Source organism: Lampetra fluviatilis, chromosome 48 (genome assembly GCF_964198595.1).
Source record: "Lampetra fluviatilis chromosome 48, kcLamFluv1.1, whole genome shotgun sequence".
In the NCBI taxonomy this organism is placed as follows: Eukaryota; Metazoa; Chordata; class Hyperoartia; order Petromyzontiformes; family Petromyzontidae; genus Lampetra; species Lampetra fluviatilis.
Genome location: NC_136322.1, coordinates 1,906,453 through 1,920,136, shown reverse-complemented (window position 1 = coordinate 1,920,136; position 13,684 = coordinate 1,906,453). Strand labels below are relative to the sequence as shown.

The 13,684-nt window shown below is 52.1% G+C and overlaps 1 pseudogene; it reads right to left on the bottom strand.

Moving 5' to 3' along the window:
• LOC144947985 (glutamate--cysteine ligase catalytic subunit-like) overlaps positions 1–9,121 on the bottom strand; it is a 49,802-nt pseudogene extending 40,681 nt beyond the window's left edge.
• Between the last annotated feature and the right edge of the window lie 4,563 nt (positions 9,122–13,684).

Genomic DNA, 13,684 nt, shown 5'->3' with positions numbered 1-13,684 from the left:
GTCACGAGGAGGCGGAGCCAGGTGACGTGGGTGAAAGGTAGGGGGTCCTTAAGCGGGTAAACCGGAAGGAGAAGGCAGTCGGGGTGTGAATGGAAAGGTGTGGGGCCACGCGGGCGTACGAGCCGAGGGGGCACCGTCAGAAGCGGGAGCCAACCCTGGGAACAGTAGGGAGCTACTGGGAGGTGTAAAGCTGCAGATAGAGATAGGCAGTAAGGCTGTGTGTGAGGGGCAGCGGGGTGGCTGCCAAGAGTCGCAGGAGCGACGAGAAGGCGAGACAGCACGAGGCTGTCAGAGCTGCAGCAGGAACAGCCAAGGGAGCTGTGTGAGAGTACAGCAGCGGAGCTGCTGTGGGGCTGCAAGAGCGACAAGAACAGCAGCGGGGCTGCTGATGTGGACTGGAGTGACATCGGAACCAGCACAGAGAGAATAAGAGAGACAGCCGTGTGGGAACGCAGTACGGACCGAATAAAGGACACTGAGCCAGAGATCGTGGTCAAGTCTTTTATTACATATGTAATAGCGGCACTGCCATATCATCACGGCCAAGCCGATACCCCTTTCAGAGTGAAAATATCAACAAACGCATTCGTCAGTAACACTATGGCGCTAGAAGTTAAACGACAAGTTTTTTGTTGCGTGATTGTGTTTTGTTGATTATTATGTCATGTTGAATTGGCCTTCCCCCCCGCACCTTCCCTCCGGTGTGACGGAAGTTCAACATTCAGACGACCAGCAACATCATCATCACCTTCACCAAAGGCAAATCCCCCCGAAAGCAGAGGTGGGACAAAGTCATTGTTATGCAAGTCCAAGTCGAGTGGCAAGTCATCAAATTCATGACTCGAGTCTGACTCGAGTCCAAGTCACATGACTCGAGTCCACATCTCATAGGTGGGACAAAGTCATTGTTATGCAAGTCCAAGTCGAGTCGCAAGTCATCAAATTCATGACTCGAGTCTGACTCGAGTCCAAGTCACATGACTCGAGTCCACACCTCTGCCCGAAAGTCTTAACAGTCTGTAGGGGCAAGTGCTGTTAGCGAGCACCTACGAAGGCCGGCACGGCACATGAGGGGGTGGTTGGCCAGCATCACGCCTGCCGCCTTTGTCTCCCCCGTGCCAATATTTACACATCGCACTAGGTACTCATTTGAGACCGAGTCGACCTAGTGGAATCCCAGGTACCGGTTCAGACAATCGTCACTGGTGTCCGTGAGCGGGCATCTAACTACCGCCAAAGATGCCCCGTACAGGCTCCACCGAGTGCAGGAGCAAGTTGTTGTGAGTGAGCAACCACCATCGACCGACTGTCACTCACACAGTCACACTGCAATGGGCTCGAGGCACAGGTGTGTAATTGTAATTGCTGCTTCTGACTGAGCATAGAGGCAAAAGGGAACGCACCTCATCACGTTAGATACACACATCGTCACTTCACACTGACCTCATCCTCTCACCTTGTCTTATCACCTCGTCTCATTTACCTCATCCCCTAAATATTATCATGACCGCGTCCTCTCACTTTTTTTCTTTGTCACATCATCACCGCGCTCACTCGCTTTGTCGTCACCTTGTCTCTCTCACCTCGTCCACTCACTCATCACCTGGTCTCTCCCACCTCGTCCTCTCACTTATCACCTCGTCTCTCTCACCTCGTCCCCTCACTCATCACCTCGTCCCCTCACTCATCACCTCGTCCCCTCACTCATCACCTCGTTCCCTCACTTTTCACCTCGTCGTTCTCGCCTTGTCTCTCTCACCTCGTTCCATCACTCATGACCTCTATTGCATATATAGGTCCTTTTCCAAAATTGATATTAAGAATAAGTCTGACAATATATATATTTTTTATAATAATCGATAGGGGTGTCGCTTGGGGCAAAAAGGGGGCGACACAAACACCCTCCCCTAAAACAGCAGCTGCCTCCCACAAGCCACACCAGGCTAGGAAGCAGACATAACAGGTAATAAAAAAAACCCTGGTGCAAAAAGGGGAGAGGTGGGGGGGTTGCTAATGAGATTCTGGGGAAATCTCTACACGGCTTAAAAGGCTGCCACATAGCACGTACAAGCAACATGCGCCACAATTCTTCCTGGGCGGCAAGAACCGAACAGACACGTTTTTTTTTTTAAAGTTGTTTTTAGTTAAAGGTAAAGTTCGAAACTTAGCGACAAGAATAAGTCGACATCAAAGACTGCCAACACACTCACTCAGATCAAGTACCAGACTGCAGTCTACATTAGTGACTTTTATTATTACTTACCTTATTTTACTCTTATTCACCAGAAATATTGTTTGTTATTGTATATTTCTATCTACGTGAATTTACTTAGCCAGATCTCCAAACCTCAGGATATCAAAATACAACTCGAGAATAAAAAGCACGGATCCCTGGATACAGACGGGGAACAAGGTCAATAAAACCCTAGGAATATCTGTGGTAACAACTATGGTAGATCAAAAATCTTGGTTAAACATAAACCAAATAATAATTATTAAATATTATACCGAGGGTCATCCAGAAGAAATAAAATGCGAAACATGTAAATCACACACGACCAAGATATATATGTATTCCATAGAATCAGAACCTCCAAACCGCATTTGTCTTCCAGAAGCACGTGGTAGCAATACATCACACATGCAGGGAGGGCGCCTCCCCTTAAGATATCAAACACCATGAAGAAATTCCAAACCACGCCTACTGTAAACACTGCTCAAAACATGCCCTTGAGTCACTTAAAGAGTCAAAACCGCAAAAAGGGATACATATAGTGAGAGAAAAAAGTATTTGATCCCCTGCTGATTTTGTACGTTTGCCCACTGACAAAGAAATGATCAGTCTATAATTCCAATGGTAGGTTTATTTGAACAATGAGACAGAATAACAACAACAAAAATCCAGAAAAACGCATGTCAAAAATGCTATAAATAGATTTGCATTTTAATGAGGAAAATAAGTATTTGACCCCCTCTCAATCAGAAAGATTTCTGGCTCCCAGGTGTTCTTTATACAGGTAACGAGCTGAGATTAGGAGTACACTCTTAAAGAGAGTGCTCCTAATCTCAGCTTGTTACCTGTGTAATAAAAGACTCGACCACGATATCTGGCTTGGTGTCCTTTATTTGGTTCGGTTTCTGTTTCCCACACGGCTGTCCTTTGTTTGCTTCCTTCCACACGGTGCCGACTCCACTGTCGCTCCCGTCACCGCCAACAGCTCCGCTGTTGGTCTCCGTCGCTCCCGTAGCTCCTTAGCAGCCTCGCTGCTGTTACCCTCACGCAGCCCCTCCGGCTGTACTCGCTGCAGCTTCCTCTCTGGGTCACTCCCGTAGACTCTGACAGCCTCGTTGCTGTTTCTCTCTCTGTCGCTCCCGTAGCTCCTGGCAGCCTCACCGCTGCCTCCCTTACACAGCCTCCCTGGCTGTACTCGCTGCAGCTTCACTCCCTCCAGTAGCCCACTACTGTCTCCGGGGTTGGCCACCGCTGGCCAACGGTGCCACCCCTCCTTGGTTCGCCCGGCGTGGCCTCACCCTTTTCCAGTCTCCCACTAACTCCCCTCTTCTTCCAGTTTTACCGCTTAAAGACCCGAACCTTCCTCCCACGTCACATGACTCCACCTCCCCGTGACGTCACATCCGGAAGGTCGCTTACGCCCGCATTACACCACCCTCCCCCGTAGAGAAAAACCCAGCCGACCTCGGCTGAACAATACCAAACCGTAATGCGGCGAACCGACCTTCCACACCAAAGGACACAAAGCATGCAATATAACAGTAAGAACAACAACACAAAGTAACATCAACGAACGTACGAGAAGCATGCAATAAATACGACAGTAAGAACAAGAACAACAACACAACATAACAATCAACGAAACGTAAGTGATTTAGAACGTGTGCGGGTCGCCGGCCCGTCCAGGACGGTCGGCGGCCCACCCGCAGAACGGGAACGTGATGGAGTTTGAGGAATGACAGGGCGTAAGCCTCCTGTCGCTGTTGGAAGTCCACCAACGTCCCGTGTCCCTGAAGGATTAGTCTCGGCCGTGTGCCGCGAATGTGCTTGCAGCGGGGTCGGAAGGGCTGCAGGGCTCGAAGTTCCCGCAGACCTGGCAGGCGCCCTCCGAGCAGGACCCCTCGTCACCCGCGGTGTCACGGTCGGTCTGCCTGGAACAGGTACGACAGGCGCTCTAGCAAGATCAATGGACGCAGGCAGGGGAGAGTCGGCAGCAACAGACCCCGGCAAGGCAACATTGGGAGATGACGCATCATGTAGGGGAGCAATATATGGTTTCAAGCGCGACGTATGAACAAACCAGCGGCGAGATCCAATCTGAACGCGCGCTGACTGTGGGTTGGGAACCTCCATGAGGCGGACAGGCCCTCGCCAAGGTTTGTGCAATTTAGGAGAGGTTCCCGGCCGTACCTGCGGACAATGGAGCCAGGCCAGGTCCCCAACCTTCCAGGGGCACTCCCCCTTGGAACGTCGAGCATACCGCTCGTTCCTGGCCTGGGGTTTGGCCGTAGCCACGCGGGCATTCTCCCGCGCCTCCGTGACCCGGCGAACCGTGTCATGAATGTACTCACGGAGTGGTTTACGAGGTCCTCTCACCCCGGTTCTCAATTGCACATCCATCGGCGGCACGTTTTCCCGACCATACATAAGGTAAAACGGCGAATAACCTGTAGCCGCATGAGGCGTCATCCGGTACGCCGAAAGCACCCCAGGGATGTGCAGATCCCAATCTGATTGTTGTTCACTCACGGTATGGCAAAGCATGGCAGACAATGTCCTGTTTAGCCGCTCAACCATACCATACGTCTGCGGATGGTATGGGGATGTCCGTACTTTCTTAATCCCCATGCCCGCGCACACTTCCGCCAATAATTTAGAAGAGAAATTTCGGCCCTGGTCCGTGAGGAGTCTCTCAGGCGCCCCCTTGTCCATAATGTACCGAAACAAAAAGGCGTCGGTAATGGCCGCGGCCGACTGGTCGGGCAACGGCCAGGCCATCGGCCAACGGGAGAGGTACTCAACCCCAACCAGCAAATATTTATTACCCCTCGCCGATGGTGGGAAAGGTCCCAATATGTCCAGTGCCACCAATTCATTAACCCGAGACACCTGAATTGACTGGATAGGCGGCACGTAAGGATGTTTAGGCGGCTTACGTCGGGCGCAATCAGGGCACGCGCGCACGTGCCCTACGACATCTGTCGCCATGCCGTGCCAAAAATAATGACGTTGCAACGTCAACAAGGTCTTCTGCACACCTAGATGTAAAAGCGTGTCACAATGGAGAGTTCTAATCAACTCGTATCGCAGGGACGTTGGTACCACCAGACGCCAGCATTCCTGGAACCCTTCCCTCCACATAAGCAATCCATCTCGGAGAGCGGTTTCCGGCCCCACAGCCGTACTCGAACTCCCATTTCCCCCCGCAGACCGCTTCCGCAAGGACAACAACGACTCATCCATCATCTGTTCCCGAATCCACACAGACCGCGGCAGATTCAAAACCCCGTCAGTCGGTCCCGGTTCCATCGGAGCATCCGACTTCTCGACGGCCAACGCAAGTGGCTGAGGGGGGGGTAGAATCGGTGAACACCTATGCGTCCCCGACGCACATTTGCAAGGGGCGCGCCGCTGCAATCTGGAAAGTGCGTCTGCGTTCGCATGGCGCACCCCCTTCCGATGGTGAATTTGGAAGGAAAATTCCTGCAGCGTGTCCAACCAACGCGCCAACTGGCCGGATGGCTGGTCCATTTTAAGTGCATATTGCAAGGCCGCATGATCCGTACGCACAATAAAGGAACGACCGTAAAGGTACGGTCGAAATTGCCGTAGGAAAAAAACAACAGCCGGAAGTTCTCTGCGAGTGACACAGTAGCGGGTTTCCACGGGAGACAAGACCCGGCTACCATACGCCACGACGCGCTCTACACCCCCTTTAGACTGAGATAATACCGCACCAATACCTGTGTCACTCGCGTCCGTATCAAGAATGAATGGGTGATCGAAATCGGGATAATCCAATGTTGGGGCTGTAGCCAATAGATCGCGCAGACTCCGAAAGGCCGCCTCTTCCGGCTGTCCCCAAGCAAACTTACGTCCTTTACCCGTAAGGAGATGCAAGGGCCTCGCGATTGTTGCAAAATTCGGCACAAATCTTCGATAATACGAGGCAAATCCCAAAAACCGGCGAACATCCCCCACGGTGGCCGGAGTTGGCCAATCCCGGACGCACGCCGTCTTTTCCGGATCCGTGGACACCCCCTCAGCACTCACAATGTGCCCCAAATAACGGACGGACCGTTGCAGTAGGTGGCATTTCTTTGGTTTGAATTTCAAATTCGCAGAGCGCATCCTCGTGAACACTGTCTCCAGCCGCTTTAAATGTTCATCAAATGTGCGGCTGAAGACAATAATATCGTCCAAATATATAAGACATGTCTCCCACTGCAACCCCGTCAAAACGAGCTCCATCAACCTTTGAAATGTAGAAGGGGCCGCATTCAATCCCATCGGAAGGCAGTTAAATTGAAATAACCCTTGCGGCGTACGGAATGCGTTTTTCTCCCGTGAGAACTCGTCAAGGGGAAGCTGCCAAAATCCCGAAGAGAGGTCCAGTGTAGAAAAGAACTTAGCCCCCGACAATGCATCAAGGGAGTCGTCCATACGCGGCACGGGGTACGCATCTGCCACCGATATCTTATTCAATTTCCGGAAATCAACACAAAATCGCAATTTGCCATCCTTTTCTTAACCAAAACTATAGGAGCGCCCCATGGGCTGTTAGATGGCGATATAATGTCCGCAGCCAACATGTCTTCCACTGCCCCCCGAACGTGTTCTCGCTCAGCAGGACTCATCCGATGCGAATTCAATCGAATAGGGGCAGCGTCGCCCGTATCAATATGATGGTAAAGCAACGAGGTGCGCCCCAAATCCAAATCATCGGAGCTGAACACATCCAAATACGTCAATAACAATTTACGAACCGCACCACGTTGATCCATGGACAGGGAAGAATTTCCGTCACATAAGTCAGCAATCCATCGATTATCCGAACCCCTTGGCTCGGAAACACCAGCAACCACTCCCTGGCCATGCAGACAATCCTGAGTCGCAAATGCCGTAGTGGCATGTGCCACAACCGTACCAGCCGGAACACGGACGTTTTCCACACCCGCATTAAGCACCTGTAAAAACGGCAATTGATCCGGCCGGACGATGGTCTGTGCCCCCACTAACGCCAACCCGGTTGTTATCGTGGTGGACGGTGACAACAAGACCCCAACTGCTCCTAGCCGATCAGGCAGGGGCTTCCGATACCGCAAGGGAATAAGCATCTGTGAGCCAGGTGGGATGTCCACAGATGCGACGGACAGCGCCTGCACTTGTGTGGCTGAAGCAGGTCGCCCCCAGGCCGACGGCAGAAACGAGATTTGACGGCCACCCGGCAATTCAATACAATTCTCATTAATTTTGATCAAAATGGGCATCTTAGCCAAAAAATCGGTGCCTAATAAACAAGGAACCGCCAAAGATCTTGAGATTAACACAATGCCCGAGGCCGACACATCCCCGATAGATATTTTAGCGGCCCACGATACCCATGCTACCCCCGTTCGCAGCGACGCACAACCCGTAAACCGGACGCACGGCCCCCGGTGGGATGCCCAACAGATGGAAAATGACATCCGATATAATAGTCGCGGACCCTCCGGAGTCGACCAAAATGCGCACGTCCACCCCTTGTATAGACCCCGATACAGTGGACGAACCCGTAGCGGCCGCGACGACTCTCCGTGCCAATTTGCGCCACTGCGTCACCGAGCGACAAGGCCCCGTCGATGGCCTTTCTTTAACAACAACATTAGGATCGCACAACGAAGGTGATGGGTGAGGTGCAAAGCCTTGCCGGGTGTCTGGTGCGTGCCGACTTGCCTGTTTCGGAGGTTCTTTGGTCGGCTTGTCTGTTGATGAGGCCTCCTGCTGCGGCGGACCCGGGACGCGGGCCCAGCAGTCCTTGGCGTAGTGGCCCCTACGCCCGCAGCGGAAGCAGTCGACATCGTTGCGCCGAAGCGCAGGCCTTACATCCCGACGGCCCCGTACCGGTAGTGTAGCGCGCGGGCCCGGCCCACCGCGTCCCGACCATGGAGCAGAGGCGGCCGTCAGCTCCTGAGGGCCCCTCTCATCCGGCACGTAGACCGCCTTCGTAGGGTCCCAACCCAGAGCGCCACCCTCTGCGACGGGCCCCCCCGTCCACGCCGCAACTTGCTTCCACCGACGGAGGTTAAACTGCGCATCCAGACATTTAGCTGCCGCCCGGGAAGTGAGCTTCTCATGCCCACACACAGGCATGGGGATCCCCAGATCCCGAGACAGCTCCAGCATTTTACCTAAAATGAGAGGCTCGAGCAGGTCCGGTGGCGTCTCTGGATATGCTGCCATGGCCAGCTCCAGCACCGCACCCCTGAATGCCACGGGCGATTCCTCGGGTGCTCGTTGTCGTTGAGCAAATCGCCGATGCGCATCGTCAGGTGGCTCGTAAGCGTCGGCCATTTTTTCAAAAACTCCACGTAAAGTCTTCTTCTTTTCGCCCGTTATGGAACGGAAAAATCGAACTGATTCGTCATCCAGTAGAGTCGGCAACACTTCCAAGGCCTCAGCATCGGTCCATCTTGCAGAACGTACCGCCGCCAAGAATCTGCAGGCGAGAGCGCTCCAATCGCCCCCGATGGAGAATTCTTTAACTGTGGTAAGGTGGCGACTCCGACTCCTCTTCACGCCGTCCTCCAACGATGGTTCCTCTGGTGGCAAATTCAAAATGGCGTCGGCCCGCGGCGTGGCCAAGATGGCGGTTTGGCGCCGCGGAGCGCGCAAGATGGCGGCATCGTGCCGCGTGGCTAATGGCGGCGGCAGGGCAGACAACGTGGCGGACCGTGGACCACCTTCTGCTTCCTCCGTCGTCGTCCTTGGCGTAACGAGATGACACAGCTGCGCCAGGACGTCATTGAGTGCCTCCAGTTGCTCCGCCATCTGCTGCCATCGTGGATCAGCGTCCGATGATGTTGGCGGGCCCGCTCCCGCGGCGACATCTTCAACTCCAGTCCCCATGCTCGCTTCAGCAGGGCTCTCCTCCACCACCCCAGCAGAATCCATGGTTGGAGGGAGGTCGTCGTCGTCGGACGAAGAAGCCGATGCTGGCGCCGGAATAATTTTCTTTCTTACTTGCTTCGACATGCCGTTGCACTTCTGACACCAGTGTAATAAAAGACTCGACCACGATATCTGGCTTGGTGTCCTTTATTTGGTTCGGTTTCTGTTTCCCACACGGCTGTCCTTTGTTTGCTTCCTTCCACACGGTGCCGACTCCGCTGTCGCTCCCATCACCGCCAACAGTTCCGCTGTTGGTCTCCGTCGCTCCCGTAGCTCCTTAGCAGCCTCGCTGCTGTTACCCTCACGCAGCCCCTCCGGCTGTACTCGCTGCAGCTTCCTCTCTGGGTCACTCCCGTAGACTCTGACAGCCTCGTTGCTGTTTCTCTCTCTGTCGCTCCCGTAGCTCCTGGCAGCCTCACCGCTGCCTCCCTTACACAGCCTCCCTGGCTGTACTCGCTGCAGCTTCACTCCCTCCAGTAGCCCAATACTGTCTCCGGGGTTGGCCACTGCTGGCCAACGGTGCCACCCCTCCTTGGTTCGCCCGGCGTGGCCTCACCCTTTTCCAGTCTCCCACTAACTCCCCTCTTCTTCCGGTTTTACCGCTTAAAGACCCGAACCTTCCTCCCACGTCACATGACTCCACCTCCCCGTGACGTCACATCCGGAAGGTCGCTTACGCCCGCATTACACCTGTATAAAAGACACCTGTTCACAGAAGGAATCAATCAATCAGATTCCAAACTCTCCGCCATGGCCAAGACCAAAGAGCTATCCAAGGATGTCAAACGAGCGCGGCCGCGCCGACAATCATCGTACGGGGTCAGCCGAGGGCGGAGTCTGCAGCAGCTGATCACCGCAACCGCGACAAGGAGGGCCCTTCTCCGAAAGTCGTTCGTACCCACAACTTCCCCCACCAATAGACCCACACACACGCACGCATCGACGCCCCACTCACCTGTGAGACTATCCTATCTAGTTCACCCTTATCATCGTATCAACCCTAGTCAATTATTAGAAGACTGATTATCAACCACATGAACCATTAGCTGGCCATGAGGAATCGTGGCCCATCGAGTGATTAAGAGTCCGTCGGTTATAAGAGTGAGGTTGTTTTCCGTGCCTTTCCCTCATTCCGCTCATCACATAGGCGATCAATAGACTCGTCGAAGCAAACTCAACCTCCTGAAATCCTCATTACGAATCGACCGTGCACAAAGAAAGAAAATCTTGTCAAACCAGTTTTCTTTTTCAGAGAATCTCGCCGAAGAATTAATTAAAACAGAGCCAGATCCGCTCGCCACACACACACGCCCTCCCACACCATTATATCAAACAATCCGTTAAAAGGATATTATACTTGCCGACGAATCTATTGACATATACTTTCGCCTCTGGGATACAATAAGTGCTTTTTCTTACCGCAAAATGAAGTGTGTCATGCTTGGTTTCAAACTCGGCCAGTCGCCGATTGTGATCGATACCAAAACAAACTAATGAGATGCCTGGTTGTTAGGAGGGTTTTTTTTAGTCATTCAGTTCGTTAAATGCATAAGAGTTTTGAGTTATTCATTCATTTTAGTCAAACGCATAGTCTCGTAATTGCATAAGAATTTTAGTTATTCATATTAATCGAACGCATGATATCGCAAATGCATAGGGTTTTGGTTATTCATGAATTATTGACGCATGTTTGACCTGCATGATAGAATGTCACATGCTTGTTAGAATAAAATTGCTTCACACCAACTGTTCGAGTGCTTCTTTCCAAGTCCATGCAAAACTATCTTATTTTTGATAACTGTATCCTGTGATGAGATCTGAACTGGTGACTTAAATATCATAACACACACTAAGATAATCGGTAAACGTTTAATCAATGATCATCGTGTTATCCTGATTGACATAACTCTGGATAAACGAAGCTGAGCCTAATTATCACAACTGCTCACATTAACACCATCGCAAGCATCTGCATAAATTACTACGATTATCTCAGCATTATCATAATTTATGCATGTTAATACACACATTAACATAATTAATGCGATTTGCGCATTTTTCGGAAAATTATTAATTTTTATTATTTTTTATCAAAATTTCATAACCCGACACACACAACATAATGGGGGCTCGTCCGGGATCTCTCACAGACAGTGTTTTGCATGGATGAAAGAATGAATCACTTCGTGTTAACCAGAATATCGTGACCAAACATTGCATTGTGATTGTAAACGGGCGTAAAACAAAAAAAAAACGCCCTCTAAGGTTAAAACCCAGAATAGCAGGTTGAAACAGAGACAATGGAATTAAGATAATATCGTATCAAACCGATTGCATCCTGTGATAAATGGTGTTAGAGGTACGCACTCTGAATCGGAAAATAACAATAGCTCGAGTCAAACTGACTACACTCTGTGAGATAATTGTTTTATATGCACTCTAAAAGGAATTGTCAAAGTAACTCTTGCCATACCTAAGATGCTAGGATTAAGAATAATTTTTGAATGGGTTACGGGATACGGGGAGCTCGTATTAAAACGTACCGACCAATCTGTTACAAAGCAGTACAGTCAGAGAGACATATGGGAAGGGAGCTGTATCGATAACACGAACACACCTCGGGGGAAACTAATTGACTGGAATAAATGTAACGAAGGCGAACACGATGCAAAAGCTGCAGAGAAGGCAGGACAGGACTCATTCCTTTTCACACAGGCATACAGACAGGGATTGTGGAATGAGGAAAATTTTGGAAAGGAAACGGGAGAGAAATCGTCTCTAATAAACGACGAAAAATGTCCTCACACCATCGTAAGGAAGGAGAAATCAGTGCTCGTGACACCAGCGAAACTTACAGACGTTGATCCACAGAATAAATATGGAAGTAACAGTAAACCACACTCTTGTGTACGTGGACAGAGTCCAGGGACTGATCGGAAAAAAATTATGGATATCGAACAAAAAATCCTTGACAAAGGGAAACCCTCACAATTCGAGAGAAGGGAGGGAGAGATACATATGTAATAAAAGACTTGACCACGATCTCTGGCTCAGTGTCCTTTATTCGGTCCGTACTGCGTTCCCACACGGCTGTCTCTCTTATTCTCTCTGTGCTGGTTCCGATGTCACTCCAGTCCACATCAGCAGCCCCGCTGCTGTTCTTGTCGCTCTTGCAGCCCCACAGCAGCTCCGCTGCTGTACTCTCACACAGCTCCCTTGGCTGTTCCTGCTGCAGCTCTGACAGCCTCGTGCTGTCTCGCCTTCTCGTCGCTCCTGCGACTCTTGGCAGCCACCCCGCTGCCCCTCACACACAGCCTTACTGCCTATCTCTATCTGCAGCTTTACACCTCCCAGTAGCTCCCTACTGTTCCCAGGGTTGGCTCCCGCTTCTCACGGTGCCCCCTCGGCTCGTACGCCCGCGTGGCCCCACACCTTTCCATTCACACCCCGACTGACTTCTCCTTCCGGTTTACCCGCTTAAGGACCCCCTACCTTTCACCCACGTCACCTGGCTCCGCCTCCTCGTGACGTCACATCCGGAAGGTCGCTTTCGCCCGCATTACACCACCCTCCCCCATAGAAAAAACCCAGCCGACCTCGGCTGAACAACACCAAAGCGTAATGCGGTGAACCGACCTTCCCCCTTAAAGGACACTAAGCATGCAATATAACAACAAGAACAACACACAAGTAATATCGACGAACGTACGAAAGCATGCGATAAATACGACGGCAAGAACAAGAACAATAACAACATACAATCAACGAAACGTAAGCGATTTGGAACGAGTGCGGGTCGCCGGCCCGTCCCGGACGGTCGGCGGCCCACTTGTAGAACGGGGACGCGATGGAACACGAGAAATGACAGGGGGTAATTCCCCTGCTGCGATTGGAAGTCCACCGACATCTCGTGTCCCTGACGAATCAGTCTTGGTCGTATTCCGCGAATGCGCCTGCAGCGGGTCGGAAGGGTCGCCGGGCTTGAAGGTACCGCAGCCCTGGCAGGCGCCCTCCGAACAGGCCCACTCCTCCCCCGCGGTGTCACGGTCGGCCTGTCTGGAACAGGTACGACAGGCGCTCTAGCAAGATCAATGGACGCAGGCGGGGAAGAGTCAGAGTCAGCAGCAACAGACCCCGGCAAGGCAACATTGGGAGATGACGCATCACGTAGGGGAGCAACATATGGTTTCAACCGCGACGTATGAACAAACCAACGGCGAGAACCAAACTGAACGCGCGCCGACTGTGGATTGGGAACCTCAATGAGGCGCACAGGACCATGCCAAGGTTTGTGCAATTTAGGAGAGGTCCCCGGCCGCACCTGCGGGCAATGGAGCCAGGCCAGGTCTCCCACCTTCCAGGGGCACTCCCCCTCAGACCGCCGAGCATACCGCTCGTTCCGGGCCTGGGCTTTGGCCGTAGCCACGCGGGCGTTTTCCCGCGCCTCCGTAACCCGGCGAACCGTGTCCTGAATGTATTCAGGGAGTGGTTTACGAGGTCCCTTCACCCCAGTACCCAATT